The following is a 15,330-nucleotide window of genomic DNA, read 5'->3' on the forward strand; positions in this document are numbered from 1 at the left end:
CTCTAGTAGTCAACATGACTTATAATTTCCCTCAACATTTAAGAATTATATCTCAAATTCAGAGACTGAAATGTGCTACAACACTAGACTTATTTCTAAGTAATGCTACACCATCAACGGATAGCCAAAATGGTCTTATCCGTTAAGGCTACAAACACTAGTTTTCTACTTAAGTATTTTGTTAAACATATCATCAAACTAATGCACATATATTCCTAACAGGAGTGTTATTTAAATTTTGAATTTAAATATTTTATTGTTAATTCGAATTGAATTATATAATTAATTAAGTGAGACTTGATTAATTTTATATATATTAAAATTCGAATTTAATAATAATATAAACCCAAAATCAGAATGAGTCCTTTTAGAAGCCCATTAAGATTAGGGTTAGGCCCAAATCCTCTCTCCCTATATATACATTAAGATGTATATTTTTAGGGTTTAGTTGACACATCACGTTTTTTGAGAAAACCCTAGCAGCTCTACATCTTAGAGAGGCTATAGAAAGAGAAAAGTGGCAACCAAATCGGCTAGTACCAGCTTCGGTGATCGTTGGATGATCGGGCGTTCGTGTGGATACCTTGGAGAGCAGATCTTCGAAAGGAGGGCTGCTGTGTTGGTTCATCAAGATCTGTACATTCATCACAATCAGAAAGAAAGCTTTATTAAGGTAAATATCTAATCTCCGAATTAAATGTCTTGTTTCACATGGATCCTGCATTTGGGGTTACGTTTTTCATTTTTGTTTTTGTTTTTCCGCTGCATTTGTGTCATTAATTACAACAGTTAGCAGCTTTTAAGTTGGAATCCAATGAAAAATTTAAGAAGCTTGATGTTGCAGCAGTTGAGCAAGAGCTGGATGCAAAATGGAAGAAAATTGATGAAGAGATTATAAAGAAGTTTGGTCCAATTGAGAAGAAAGACAAGGTCTTTTCTCACTTCTCTCAATTAAGACAGATTTCAGCTAATGAAATGAGCCTAGGGAACATGGAAAGGGGTCAACCCTCATCAATCAAGTCTCCAAAGGCCAGTGTGATTTTTCAACCAAAAAGAAATTATCCAAAGAATTTAGAAAAAAAAATCCACTGGACCTATCTTATGAAACCCCTAGGCCAGATGAAAAGAAGCTGCTTGCAAGGTCTAATGCCTTATCCAAAGATCCCAGAGATACAACATCAAATAACAGAATTTCTAAGATCTACAGGAATGGTAAACTAATCCGTGTGGTGGTTGAACATCGATAGTTTGCAGAAGCTAAGAAAGAAAAAAGGTGAGATTTAAATAACAACAAAACAAGATGCTTTAGAAGCCAAGAACATATCCAAAAAGCCTGGATCCACAAAAGTTACATTGCCTGCTATGACAACTAGAAATTTGGATGAAGGAAAGAAAGAAGAACCAAAGCAGATAAAGAGAAATTTTAGATACAATATCCTTGCAAAGAGGAAGATAGATTTCGATGAAGACAAAGAAGATTACATGTTAGCCCAATCTACAATCACAGGCCAATCAGTCATACCTACTGTGAAGGAGGCTGAGTTCAAGGTTGATCCTAACATCACCATTCATGGTGATCCGGTTGTTCCAAAGGATGAGCCTATAGATTGGGACATCTTGCCTCTTCCTGATCTAAACCTTCCCATATTTTCCAAAGAGAGGAGAACAAAGGAAAGAGTAGTTTAAACAGTCAAGCCTGTCAAGCTTCAGTCCAAGCAACTGGCCAAACCCAAACCTACTGTCAACAAGGGAGATCAACTATTCAAATGTGACATCAAAGAATTTTCAGACATAAATCCCTATCTGGATCAGCTAGAAGAAGTCATATCTATTGATGCCTACAAGCACCTTCCAGAGAGATTAGTCTTCAGGTATAAGGGTGGTAAAGAGATGACTTGGCCACTTCACAGAATTCTCAATGAAGGCTATTCATCTTTGGTGACCATTTTCTGCTCAATCAAGAAAAATTTTGGATTCAACATAGTTGCCAAGAAAATGGTACTAAACAAGATTGAGGAGATAAGAAATAGCTGAAGATGACCAAATGCACTCCCAAGAGTATTAACAATTCCCTTCATAGGAAATAGAGTGCATTTGAGGCCTTACTGGATTATGGAGTTCAAGGATGAAAAGTATATTAGAAGATTCTTCAGATTGAAAGATCGGCTAAAGATTGCAAGCAATGAAACTCTTATAAAGATGCAAGGAAAGCTGGATCAGACAAATGAGGATGAATCAAAATTCTACAGACAACTCCAAAATCAAATTGAGCAAAATAATGTGAAGCTGGGAAAGAAGTCAAGGCAATCAAGGAAATGATCTTAATTTGCTCAGTCTAGAGGAGCACCTTGAAAATGATCTTTAAGACTCTCTACAAATTTCTCTTTGTAAAGATTTTCAATAAATTGCAGCACTTGTAAATTTTATCTACTTTATTTCATTCTGTATTCATAGAGTGTTTTGTTATCATCAAGTTTCTCTTAATTTATGGCTACTATTCTAGTAGACATAAATTGGGGGAGATTGTTAGAAATATGTTGTGTACTTGATGTTAACTCAAATAAAACACTAAGTAGATTTTGTAGCTTTCAACGGATGATCATTTCAACATCCATTGAAAGAGTAGCTTATGTACAATAAGATTAGTAGCACATTTCTGCATACTTAAATGGCTTAGTGAACTAGATGTTATAGAATGTTGAAGATATGTTGACTACTAAATTGATATGCAAGATAGGATGGTAAATTGTAAATATTAGATGACTTGTAATCTTGTATAAATAAAATAGAGTTAACTGCCAAGAAGACAGTCTCAACAGATGATTCACAAAGCTTTAATGGATGATCAACATAAGTCTCGATGGATGATCAACCAGAATTTCAACGGATGATCAAACAGATTTCCAACGGATGATCAATCTAAGTTCAACGGATGATCAGATTCAAAAGAGCAGTTGTTAGTGACTTGACAGTCACATGCGTTGATTGTATGCAAATAGAGTGTGGCACCCTATTTGCAGGATTTAGAGAACAAAGAAGCATTTCCATTTTCATGCTAAATAGAAGATATTCAAAGATGCTGGAAAGAGAAGTGTAGCAGCATGAAATTAGACTAGAAATAGTTTGTCTATCTTGTCTTTATGTCATGTAACTTGGTTATATATAAACCAAGGGTAGCAAGTTGAATTGTATTCAAGAGAGTCAGTAAGCAATTACCAAAGAAATAGATAAGGCAAAATCTGTAAAGAATTTCTCTGTTCTTGTAATTCAACTTGTAAGCAGCTATGAACAATTTTGTTACACAAAGTTCTCAACTTAATATATATATATATATATATATATATATCTCTGGTGGAAAAGTTCAATCCACCAAAAAGTTTTTAAATACTTGTATTTGATTACTTTGTGACTTGATTTCTTTACTACTTTCATTCCCCACCATTGCTAAATCAAACATATTTATATATTTATAGTAGAATTGTTCTTAAAATTAAAAAGAAGCCAAAATTACATTCAACCCCCTTCTGTAATTCTTGTCTAGATTGTTTGGGAATAACAGAAAGGATGGTTTAAGGAATAATCGATAGGCTCACATCAACGCAAGCATGAGTTTAATGATGAATATTGTCAATAAAAGCATAAAACCAATTTAAAGCAAATATCAAAAATGCATATAAAATTATGACATGTCAAGAGCCTGTTACATTGTCTGGAAACCGATAATCAAAATAAATGTACGTCCCCCACAACAGAGTGAAATAGAGATTGAATGTAGCAAACTTGAAAGACATTTAAAAGTAGATCGTTCGAATTACTTAAGTAGAAATGAGAACATAAGGGTCTTATCATTTGTCCATGGGAGATTTTGTCTCGACATCATCATTACCAGGAGTTTCAAACTCATATGTTGGAAAGGTGTCATCAGGAAATGCCTCTTTATAGATCTTGACAGTCTCAGCAACTTCCCATGATCCATTTGCCCCTATCGTATTTCAACATCATATCAACTCGAGTCTGCATAATTGTTGAGTGGCATTTATGACATTTTATTACGCTCCGTAAAGCTTTGAATTGGTGTATTTGTACTCAAGTGGTGGGTGTTTTTATGTGTTTTTGTAGTGTTTTTGAATTGCAGGCATTTTCCAGGTAATTAGGTAAATTAGCATGGTTGTAGTGCTAATTGGGTGTTTGGATGTTGTTGGAATAAAGGCTCGTGAAAAGACCGGCTCAAAACAGCAAAAAGAAGAAAAGAATTCAGAATTTTATTCAGGAGGACGGCGTGCCCGTGCTGGTTAAGCGCGCGGCCGCACCCAAAGAACAGAAACTCAGCGCGCCCGTATTGGTCAAGCGCGCAGCCGCGCCAGGTTGGGGTAGCAGAATTCTGTTTCTATTAGGATTTTGAGAGTTTGATGCCCTGGTCAATTCTATAACATATATATACATAAATAAAGATGTTTTGCATAAGGAGAGACGTGCAAAAGCTAAGGAAAAGGAGAGATGTGAAAAAGCTAAAGAAAAGGAGTAAAGAAGACCGGAGAGCACAATTCAACCAAGGAGAAGAAGATCTAGTTTATTCTTGTGATTCTTTGTTTAAGTTGTAACGTTGGATGCTAGTTTTCTTATTCTTGAACCTTTACTTGTGTTTCATACTTGGTTTTATCAATTATAAAGACTACATTTATTATACCATGCTTTCATCGGAACCCACATTGATGATGAGTCTGATCATGGGTTAATCGTTATCGTGGGGTTCTAACAGATTTATTTATGGATTTCTTTAGTTAATTTGTTTCGATGCCTAAGTGTGTGGTGATTGTATGATAACCTAGTATAGGTTGTGCTTATTCGTCTTATGAGCGTCACAAACTTATAAGATAGTGTGTTAATTCTTATTGTTGCGAAAGTGAATTTAAGGATTTAGAACTTGCCATGCTAGCATAGGTTCATGTGTTATTGTTATGTATGATTCGTAGATAATTTTAACCATCTTACTTTCCCTATGTAATCACGATAGATAACTTGTGCATTAAATCGTTATGTTGTCAAATTCTATAGAACTATAGGGTCTCAATATAATTGGTGTCTATACAGCTTCTATCTCTTTTGTGGATGTCTGGTAGTATGGTACTCATACAACGAAAGTTGGCGTTTATCAGTTTCGTGTTATCTGATTAGTGTCATCACCATTACATGCTAAGGTTAAGAATGAAAAGGTTATTGAATGAAGTATTTAATGAAGTTAGAATTCCATGTTTGTGTTATATATTATTCAACTCTCTTTAGTTAATGTTCTTAGTATAATTCTCATTAGTTAATCAGAGTATAATCAAACTCAATTTGTTATTCGTCTAGGATTGAATAATAGCCATATCATTGTTGCATAAGTGCATAAATCACAAGTTAATCTAAAATAGTCCCTGTGGGAACGAACTAGAAATAATTCTATATTAATTGTGTACGCGTATACTTGTGTAAATTTTAGCGCGTGTTTAGTGGCTAACAAGTTTTTGGCGCCGCTGGCCGGGACTGCAGTGTTAACTTTTAGTTTATGTGTTTGTCATCAGTGGTCGTTAAAGTTCATTGACTCGGACATTATACTTACCTACTCTTTTTCTTTGTCGTGTTTCAGGTGTTCTATCGAGCGTGTAGGCATACGCGTTCGCGGGCTCGAAAGAGAACTCTGGATCAAGCCGAGGAAGAAGCTATAGTGATTCGAAGGGAAGTTTTTGAGGATGAAGAGAAAGTAGGAGAAGAAGAGAAAGTCGAGGAACCAGATCTAGTAGTGATGGAAGATTAAGCAGAAAATCCTAAGGCTCTGATGGACCATTCCCAGCCTAAGATCGATGATATTTAGTCGAGCATCATCAGACTAGCCATCTCGGATAACACTTTTGAGATCAAGTCAAGCACGATTCAGATGATACAGAACTCGGTTCAGTTTTGGGGTTCTCCTTCAGAAGACCCCAACATGCACATCAGGAATTTTATCGAGATCTGCGATACTTTCAAGTTCAATGGGGTGACTGAAGATGCTATCAAGCTGCGACTCTTCCCATTCTCTCTGAGGGATAAAGAAAAGTGATGTTTAGAGGATCTTTCTCAAAAGTTTCTCACTAAATTCTTTCATATGGTGAAGACTGCTGCAATCAGGAATGCTCTTACTCAGTTTGCTCAGCAAACTGGAGAATCTCTTTGTGAGGCTTGGGATCGATATAAGGAGATGCTAAGAAAGTGCCCACACCATGGCATGCCTGATTGGATGATTATAAACTGTTTCTACAATGGTTTGAGTGCTCAGTCTAAACCTATGCTTGATGCAGCATCAGGAGGAGCCATATGGACTATAACCTATAATGAAGCTTATGAACTGATCGAACTGATGGCTGCTAATGAATACCAGAATCCTTCTCAGAGGCTAACTCAGGGCAAGGTAGCAGAAATTCTGGAGTTGGATGCAGCAATTGCTATATCTGCCCAACATAAAGCATTGGCGATGAAAGTGGACTCTTTGGCGAATAATGGAGTTAATCAAATTTCTAGTGTTTGTGAGCTTTGTGCGGGAGCGCATGAAATAGAGCAGTGTGCAATTTCTGGAAAATTAGCTCAATTTGTGAGCAACTTTCAGAGATCACAGCAACAAGCTCCAGCCATGTATCATCCAAATAACCATAATCATCCTAACTTCAGCTGGAGTAACAATCAGAATGTGGTACAACAATCTTATCAGCCATACACAGCAAAGCAGTATAACCCTCCTGGTTTTCAGCAACCGCAATATGCCCCTAGGCAACAACTTCAACTTCAGCAGCTACCGCAAGCTAATGAAAAATCTGAATTGGAGGAGTTCAGGCTCATGTGTAAGAGCCAAGATGTGTCTATCAAGAACTTGGAGAATCGGATTGGGAAAATTGCTAATGCATTATTGAATCGTCAACCTGGCACGCATCCAAGCGATACTGAAGTGCTAGGCAAGAAGGAAGCTAAGGAGCATGTTAAGGCAATTACATTGAGGTCTGGTAAGGTTTCGAATCCTAAAAAAGCTAGGACTCTAGAATCTGAAGTTGTGGCAGAAGAAGAAAAAGAAGTGCAGAAGGAAGCGGAAGTGGAACCAAGAAAGACTACTATTGAGCACACTCCTCCTGAACGGTAATACAGGAGAGAAACAGATCTATCCTCCACCTCCTTTTCTTAAGAGGCTGCAGAAGAAAAAGCTGGATAAGCAGTTTGAGAAGTTTCTGGAGGTGTTCAAGAAACTTCAGATTAACATACCTTTCGTTGAAGCTCTTGAACAAATTCCTAGTTACGCAAAGTTCATGAAAGGTATTCTCTCTAGGAAGGTAAAGCTTGATGACTTAGAGACCGTTGCTCTCACGGAGGAATGCAGTGTTGTGCTGTAATAGAAGTTGCCTCCGAAGCTTAAAGATCCTGGAAGCTTCACTATTCCATGCACCATTGGAAAGGTGTCATTTGATAAGTGTATGTGACTTGGGAGCTAGCATCAATCTGATGCCTTTGTCAATCTTCAAGAAGTTAAACTTGCCTGATCCAAAGCCTACTTATACGACTTTGTAGTTGGCCGACCGTTCTATTACATATCCGTGAGGTATTGTGGAGGATGTCTTGGTCAAGGTGGATAAACTCATATTCCCTGCTGATTTTGTAATTCTTAATTTCGAGGAGGATAATAAGATTCACATAATCTTGGGAAGACCTTTCTTGGCCATTGCCCAAACCTTGATAAATGTGCAGAAGGGTAACCTCACCATGCGAGTGATGGATCAGGATGTAACTTTTAATGTGTTCAATGCCATGAAGTTCAATGACATTTAACTTTTAATGATAAATGTTCTTCAAGCAGGGTTCTTTTGGTCGACATTATTTAAAGATGATCATCAGTTCATTTTGAAATGTGATCGATGTCAACGTGTGGGTAATATGTCTAAGAAGGATGAGATGCCTCTTAATGTGCTTCTCGAGGTTGAGGTCTTCGATGTTTGGGGAATTGACTTTATGGGGCCATTTGTCTCATCTTGTAACAATCAGTATATCTTGTTGGCGGTTGATTACGTGTCAAAAAGGGTTGAAGTTAAGGCATTTCCAACGAATGATGTGAAAGTAGTGCTTAATTTTCTTTACAAGCAGATATTCACAAGGTTTGGAACTCCAAGAGCCATAATCAGTGGTGAGGAGTCGTATTTTTGCAATCGCAAGTTCACTGCTATGATGTAGAGGTATAATGTTAATCATCGCATTGTTACGGCTTATCATCCTCAGACCAATGGTCAAGCTAAGGTATCCAACAGAGAGATCAAGCGCAATTTGGAGAAAGTGGTATGTCCATCAAGGAAAGATTGGTCTTTGAAGCATGATGAAGTTGTTTAGGCGTATAGAACAGCATATAAGACTCTATTGGGAATGTTGCCATTTCAGTTTGTTTATGGTAAGGGGTATCATTTTCCTGTGGAGCTCAAACATAAGGCATATTGGGCTTTGAAGAAGTTGCATCTGGACTTGGATGCGGCTGGAAAGAAGAGGATGCTTCAATAGAATGAACTCGATGAGTTTTAACTTCAAGCTTATGAGAATAACAAAATGTATAAGGAAAAAGTCAAGAGGTGGCACGATAGGGGACTAGTGCTCAAATCATTTGTGGCGGGACAACAAGTTCTTTTATTTAACTCTCGTCTCCGTCTTTTTCCTGGAAAGTTGAAGTCAAGGTGGTCAGGGCCGTTTGTTGTCAAAATTGTGTTTCCACATGCAGCGGTGGAGATTTTTTAGAATGAACCGGGCCAAGTGTTAGTCGCTAAACACGCGCTAATAATACACGAAAGTATGAGTCCGCAAGTAGTATAGAATCTTTTCTAGTTCATTCCTATAAAGACTGTATTGGTTAACTAATTATACATGCACTTAAGCAACAATGTATGGTTATTATTCAATGCTAAGACGATAACAAATTGAGGTTATTTATAACTAAGAATTAAACTAATAATTATAACTACGAGAATAAGATTGATTGAATTAATATATGTAACAAATATGGGATTCTAACTTTATTGAATACTTCGTTGCACGAGTACCATACTACTAGACATCCACAAAAGATATAGAAGCTGAATAGACACCAATTATACTGAGACCCTATATGTCTATAGAATTTGACAACATAATGGTTTAAGCACAAGTTATCTATCGTGATTACATAGGGCAACTAATATGGTTAAAATTACCTACGAATCATGCATAATAATACATGAACCTATGCTAGCATGGCAAGTTCTAAATCCTTAAATTCACTTTCGCTTCATTAAGAATTAACACACTATCTTATAAGTTCGCGACGCTCATAAGACGAATACGCACAACCAATACTAGGATACCATACAATCACCACACACTAAGGTATCGAAACAAATTAACTAAAGAAATCCATAAATAAATCCGCTAGAACCCCACGAGAACGATTAGCCCATAATCGGACTCATCATCAATGTGGGTTCCGATGAAAGCATGGTATAACAAACGTAGTCTTTATAATGAATAAATAAAAACCAAGTACAAAACAAGATTAAGGTTCACAAGTAAGAAAACTAGCATCCAAATACAACTTAAAACAAAGGTTCACAAGTAAAAACAGGATATTCTTCGTCTTTGTTGATTCGTGCTAAAACGGTCTTCTTACGGCTCTCCTTGATATGTCTCTGGCTTGATTACATATTAAAAATGACCTAGAGTTGTTTATATAGCAGCCCCATACAGTATAGAAGTCTCCCAATTCGAATTAGAATAAAATCAGAATTCTGCATCCCGACACGGCGCACGCGCGGCCGCGCCGACATTCTGTACTTCGGCGCGGCCGCACGCTTGATCAGCGCGGGCGCGCTGGGCTTCTGCCAAAACTGACTTTCTTCATTTTTCTTACAGATTCGAGCCGGTCTTTGCGAGCTTTTATTCCAACACCACCTTGACACCAAATTAGCACCAAAAGAATGCTAATGCACCTTATTACCTAGATAATGCCTGAAATGCAAAAACACTCGAAAACACGTTAAATCACTTAACAACTTGAGTACAAATTCATCAATTCAAAGCTTATTAGAGCATAATAAAGTGTCATAAGTGCCACTCAACATACCCCCAAACTTGAATCAATGCTTGTCCTCAAGCATAAACAGACTCAAAGAACAAGAAATAAAAATGCATGAATGCAACTAATATGAATGCAACGATCCCAATAGAGTAACTAAACCAATAACAAGCAACACCTCAGCAAATGCAATTATTCACATAAAGATCTATCAAATCTCTCAAATCAACCTACAAACTAGAGACGTGCATGTGTGCAAATGCTTATAGATATACTATCGCAACTAGATCGACAATCATGACTCACAACTTATCAAAACAATGGCAAGTTTATAAATTGAATAAAAGCTAGACTCAAAATAACTTATAACACTTTAATTCTTATATCAGAGTTAACATGGATTCATGCTTTTAATAAAATAACACAAGTATGCTTATTTGATCGTGCAATGAGTGAGGTCCACAAAAGACTTATATAATAGTACCTATATAGCGAGCGTTAGGTTAGCGGATCCCAGACTATAAAAGCCTTAGGTCACTAGGCATGAAGTTCCCTAAGAACTTAATAACTCGAGTATTAAAGAGCCCACTTGTGATCAATTATACATAACCTTTATTCTTATTTTTTCTTTTTTTTCTATTATGCTTTTTTTTCTTTACTACAATTTCTGAATGAATGTGTTTCGCTCCATCTCATTCAACCCTAGACTACTCATATAAATATGAGCCGGCTACTAGCCATTTGACACCTAGCCACACAACTAGCAATGAAATCCAATTTCCTCCAATTTTTAAATATCCATGTCTTTTATTATTAAGAGAATAGCCTAAATTTCAAATATAAACAAACGATTAAACCTCGACAAACAAACAAACCATGACTATGATCTAGCACTCTAACAACCTATAAGACTTAGTGAAATACAAGTGTCTCTAGCATGCAAATCAATCTAATAAGACTCAATATCACTAAATACAATATCACTACACTAGCATCAATATCACAAGTTAATCGGAAAATTATCTAAGGGATCATGTTATAATGCAAATGCATGAAACTACATGAACAAAATATCATAAAACTACCAAAAATAAAAAAACTACATGGAAAAATATGCAAACTATATGAAATAAAATTATCATGAATATGCAAAATATATGAGACTCACACAAACTATATTCCTTCAACTACTACCCCCAAACTTAAAATATTCACTATCCTCGATGAAGGTAATAGTAAGAAATCAGGCATACCTATTGTGAATCAGAATCCTCACCCTCAACTGGTGGAGTGTCAGGCGTGTCTGGAGGCGGATACACTGAATCCTCACCAAAAACAGGCCACTGGATGTTAACACTGGGGGCTCTAAAAGCTATCCCAAGTGCCTGGGTGACATCGTGTGCAAACCGACTATAGATGTCGTACATCGCATCCATCCTCCTCGCGAGACGTCTATACTGCGTCGAACTCAAACCAGCTCTCATCTCTGCTCCTGCTGCCTCCTGCTGCTGTGACGAACCAGCCTCCTCTCCATACTGAGCTCTCCAAGCTACTCGACTTGCTTGCTGCGTACCACCAGCATACATCTGATCACGGGGCACACCTCCTGGCAGATGATCAAATGTGTAACCAAGCCCCTTAGAATCGGGCTTTCCTCCTCCCCACTCATGCATGTTGTGCAGCGTAGAACTGTCAATAGGAGCACTGGGAAGCTGAAGCTGCTCATGTGGTGGCCAATGAACTCCAACCGCCATGCACAACTTCGTCACAACTGATGCATACGGAATAGCACCTGTAGTAGCTTCCCTCAAGAATCTTTAAATCCCCTGATATATCACCATCCCCAAGTCAATGTAATCACCCTGAAGAATACCCCATAGAAGACGAGCACGCTCCACGGTAATCTCATGCACATGCGAAGATGGCATGATGTTAGCACAAATAAATGAGTTCTAAGCCCGTGCAAACTTGTTCATGCACGACACAGGGAACGTGGAATAATCAGTACTACCCCTCTTGAACTTCCAATGAGTCTCAGGCACACAGAGAGTAGCAACGATGAGATCTAAATCAAAGTCCTCCGGAGTCTTATCATTCTAAGTGTCCTGACCTACCTTCCTCGCGGGCTGCTCAATCACCGCCCTGATAGCATCGGTACTGTACTCTACAGCCCTCCCCTACCACCGTGAACCCATTCTTCTCCGCCTTGGCATTCGCATAGAACTCCCACACAACACTCATTGGCACAGCAGCGGGAGCCTCACAAAAAGAAACCCAGCCCATCTTGAGAATCATCTCTAACAGCTTACCATCCTTCCCTAATGGCAGAAAACCTCGCTCCTTAGCAATAGGCTTCGAGAGAAGCCTCATATACTCCTCCTTAGCCTCAGGAGTAGAAACCCTGGGCCTCACACCACCCACAGGTGAAGAATCGGTGGTGCTGCTTCCAGCTTGTGTTCTTTGTCTCTTGGGTGGCATCGGGATTGCAAAAGAGAGAATAAAAGTTTAAGTGTTTAGAGAGAATTTGTGTTTAAGAGTTTATAAATTGGTGGAGAAGTTGTGTGTAAGTGTATGTATTTATAGGTGGAGAGGTGTGAATTCTTTAAGAAATAGAAGTGGGAATTGATTATGGGAATCGTGGGAATAATGAAATTGATTAGGAGAGGGAATTATGGGATGTGGAAAAGTTAAAATCGGGTTGGAATTGATTTTTGGTTAGAAATCCGATTTTTCCTTATAAAAGTTTTGTTTTTATTTTTTTCAAACAGGGACCCGGCGCGGCCGCGAGCTAGGACAGCGCGGTCGCGCTCACTCTCTGGAAAACCGGCGCGGCCGCGCGTTAGGACAGCATGGGCGCGCTTGGCTACTAGAAAAATGGAACGACCGCGCGCTTGGTCAGCACGGTCACGCCTAGCTTCTGTAGTTGGCCCTGAATTTTTTTCTTTTTCTGATTTTTTTTGTGTGTTTTCTCATTTCTTCTTGCTTCTTCTTTCTACGAATGTACAACAAGCTTGGGTTGTCTCCCAAGAAGCGCTTCTTTTATGTCGCTAGCTTGACGTAGAATCTTGAGATCAAATGGACAATAAAACGGCACTAACCACCTCGCGGTTTGCCATGTCACCATATTAATACTTCAACCTGTGACCATTTATCTTGAATGATTGGCCCAGATCATTCTCAAAAATTTCCACCGCTTCATGTGGAAACACAGTTTTGACAATAAACAGCCCTGACCATCTTGACTTCAACTTTCCAAGATAAGGACGGAGACGAGAGTTGAATAAAAGAACTTGTTGCCCCGGCACAAATGACTTGAGCACTAGACCCCGATCGTGCCACCTCTTGACTTTTTCCTTGTACATTTTATTGTTTCCATAATCTTGAACTCAAAAATCGTCGAGTTCATTCAATTGAAGCATCCTCTTCTTTCCAACCGCATCCAAGTCCAGATTCAACTTCTTCAAAGCCCAATATGCCTTATGTTCGAGCTCCACAGGAAAATGACACCCATTACCATAAACCAACTTAAATGGCGACATTCCCAATGGAGTCTTATATGATGTTCTATTCGCCCAAATAGCTCCATCAAGCTTCAAAAACCAATCTTTCCTTGATGGACACACCACTTTCTCCAAAATGCGCTTGATCTCTCTGTTAGATACCTCAGCCTGACCATTCGTCTGAGGATAATAAGTTATAGCAATGCGATGATTCACATTATACCTTTTCATCATAGCAGTGAAATTGAAATTGCAAAAATGCGACCCCTCATCACTGATTATGACTCTTGGAGTTCCAAACATTGTGAATATCTGTCTGTGAAGAAAATTAAGCAGCACTTTCGCATCATTCGTCGGCAACGCCTTAACTTCAACCCATTTCGACACGTAATTAACCGCCAACAAGATATACTGATTGTTACAAGATGAGATAAATGGCCCCATGAAGTCAATTCCCCAAACATCGAAGACCTCAACCTCGAGAAGCACATTAAGAGGCATCTCATCCTTCTTAGACATATTACCCACACGTTGACATCGATCACATTTCAAAACGAACTGATGAGCATCTTTAAATAATATCGACCAAAAGAACCCTGTTTGAAGAACACGAGTTGCTGTCTTTTCTCCACCATAATATCCTCCATAAGTCATCGAGTGGCAATCTCACAAGATCCTCCCTATTTCGCTGTGAGGAATACATCTCCTGATGATTTGGTCAGCTCCTTGTCAAAAAAGAAACGGCTCATCCCACATATACCACTTCACTTCATGTAGAAACTTCTTCCTTTGAGCTTAAGATAAGTCGGGAGGCATGATATTACTCACAAGGTAGTTCACAATGTCTTCAAACCATAATTCTTCTTCTTCCACTCCAAACAGCTGCTCGTCGGGAGAAGACTCATTTATCAATGTCTTATCCAATGAAGTAGCATTAGGATTTTCTAAACGTGAGAGATGATCAGCGACTTGATTTTCAGTTCCTTATCTGTCCTTGATCTCTATTTTAAATTCTTGGAGAAAAAGAACCAATCTAATCAATTTAGGCTTCGAGCCTTTCTTTGAGACAAGATATCGAATTGAGGCGTGATTTGTAAAAACCGTCACCTTTGTCCCAAGTAGATAAGATCAAAATTTTTCAAAACCATAGACAATAGCCAAAAGCACTTTCTCCATAGTAGTATAATTTAGTTGAGCACCATTTAGGGTCTTACTAGCATAGTAGACCACATGAAATATGTTGTTCTTCCTCTGCCCAAGAACTGCTCCAACTGCATAGTCACTTGCATCGCACATCATCTCAAAAGGCTCATTCCAATCAGGTGCAGTTATGACCGGTGCCGTGATTAGACTCTTCTTCAATGTCTCAAAAGCTGTCAGGCACTCGTTATCAAATTTGAAAGAAACGTCTTTCTCTAACAGACTGCATAATGGCTTTGAAATTTTTGAGAAGTCTTTGATGAAACGCCTGTAGAAACCCGCATGACCAAGAAAATTGTGAATTCCCTTAACAGAAATGGGTGGAGGAAGATTCTCAATGACCCCCACCTTGGCCTTATCCACCTCAATATCCTTACTAGAAACTTTGTGTCCGAGAATGATGTCATGTCGCACCATAAAGTGACATTTTTCCCAATTGAGAACCAGATTGGTCTCAACACACCTCTTGAGAACATGTCCAAGATTTTGCAAGCATTCATCAAAAGAATCGCCAAAGACTGAGAAGTCGTCCATGAGCACCTC

At 38.4% G+C, this 15,330-nt stretch overlaps 1 non-coding gene across 1 annotated transcript; it reads right to left on the minus strand.

The window, feature by feature from the left end:
* Window positions 1–6,142: 6,142 nt before the first annotated feature.
* LOC141670108 (small nucleolar RNA R71) lies at window positions 6,143–6,249 on the minus strand. The gene has a single exon (XR_012554354.1). It is a non-coding gene; the product is annotated as a small nucleolar RNA R71 (small nucleolar RNA).
* Between the last annotated feature and the right edge of the window lie 9,081 nt (window positions 6,250–15,330).

Source organism: Apium graveolens, chromosome 6, assembly GCF_009905375.1.
Source record: "Apium graveolens cultivar Ventura chromosome 6, ASM990537v1, whole genome shotgun sequence".
In the NCBI taxonomy this organism is placed as follows: domain Eukaryota; kingdom Viridiplantae; phylum Streptophyta; class Magnoliopsida; order Apiales; family Apiaceae; genus Apium; species Apium graveolens.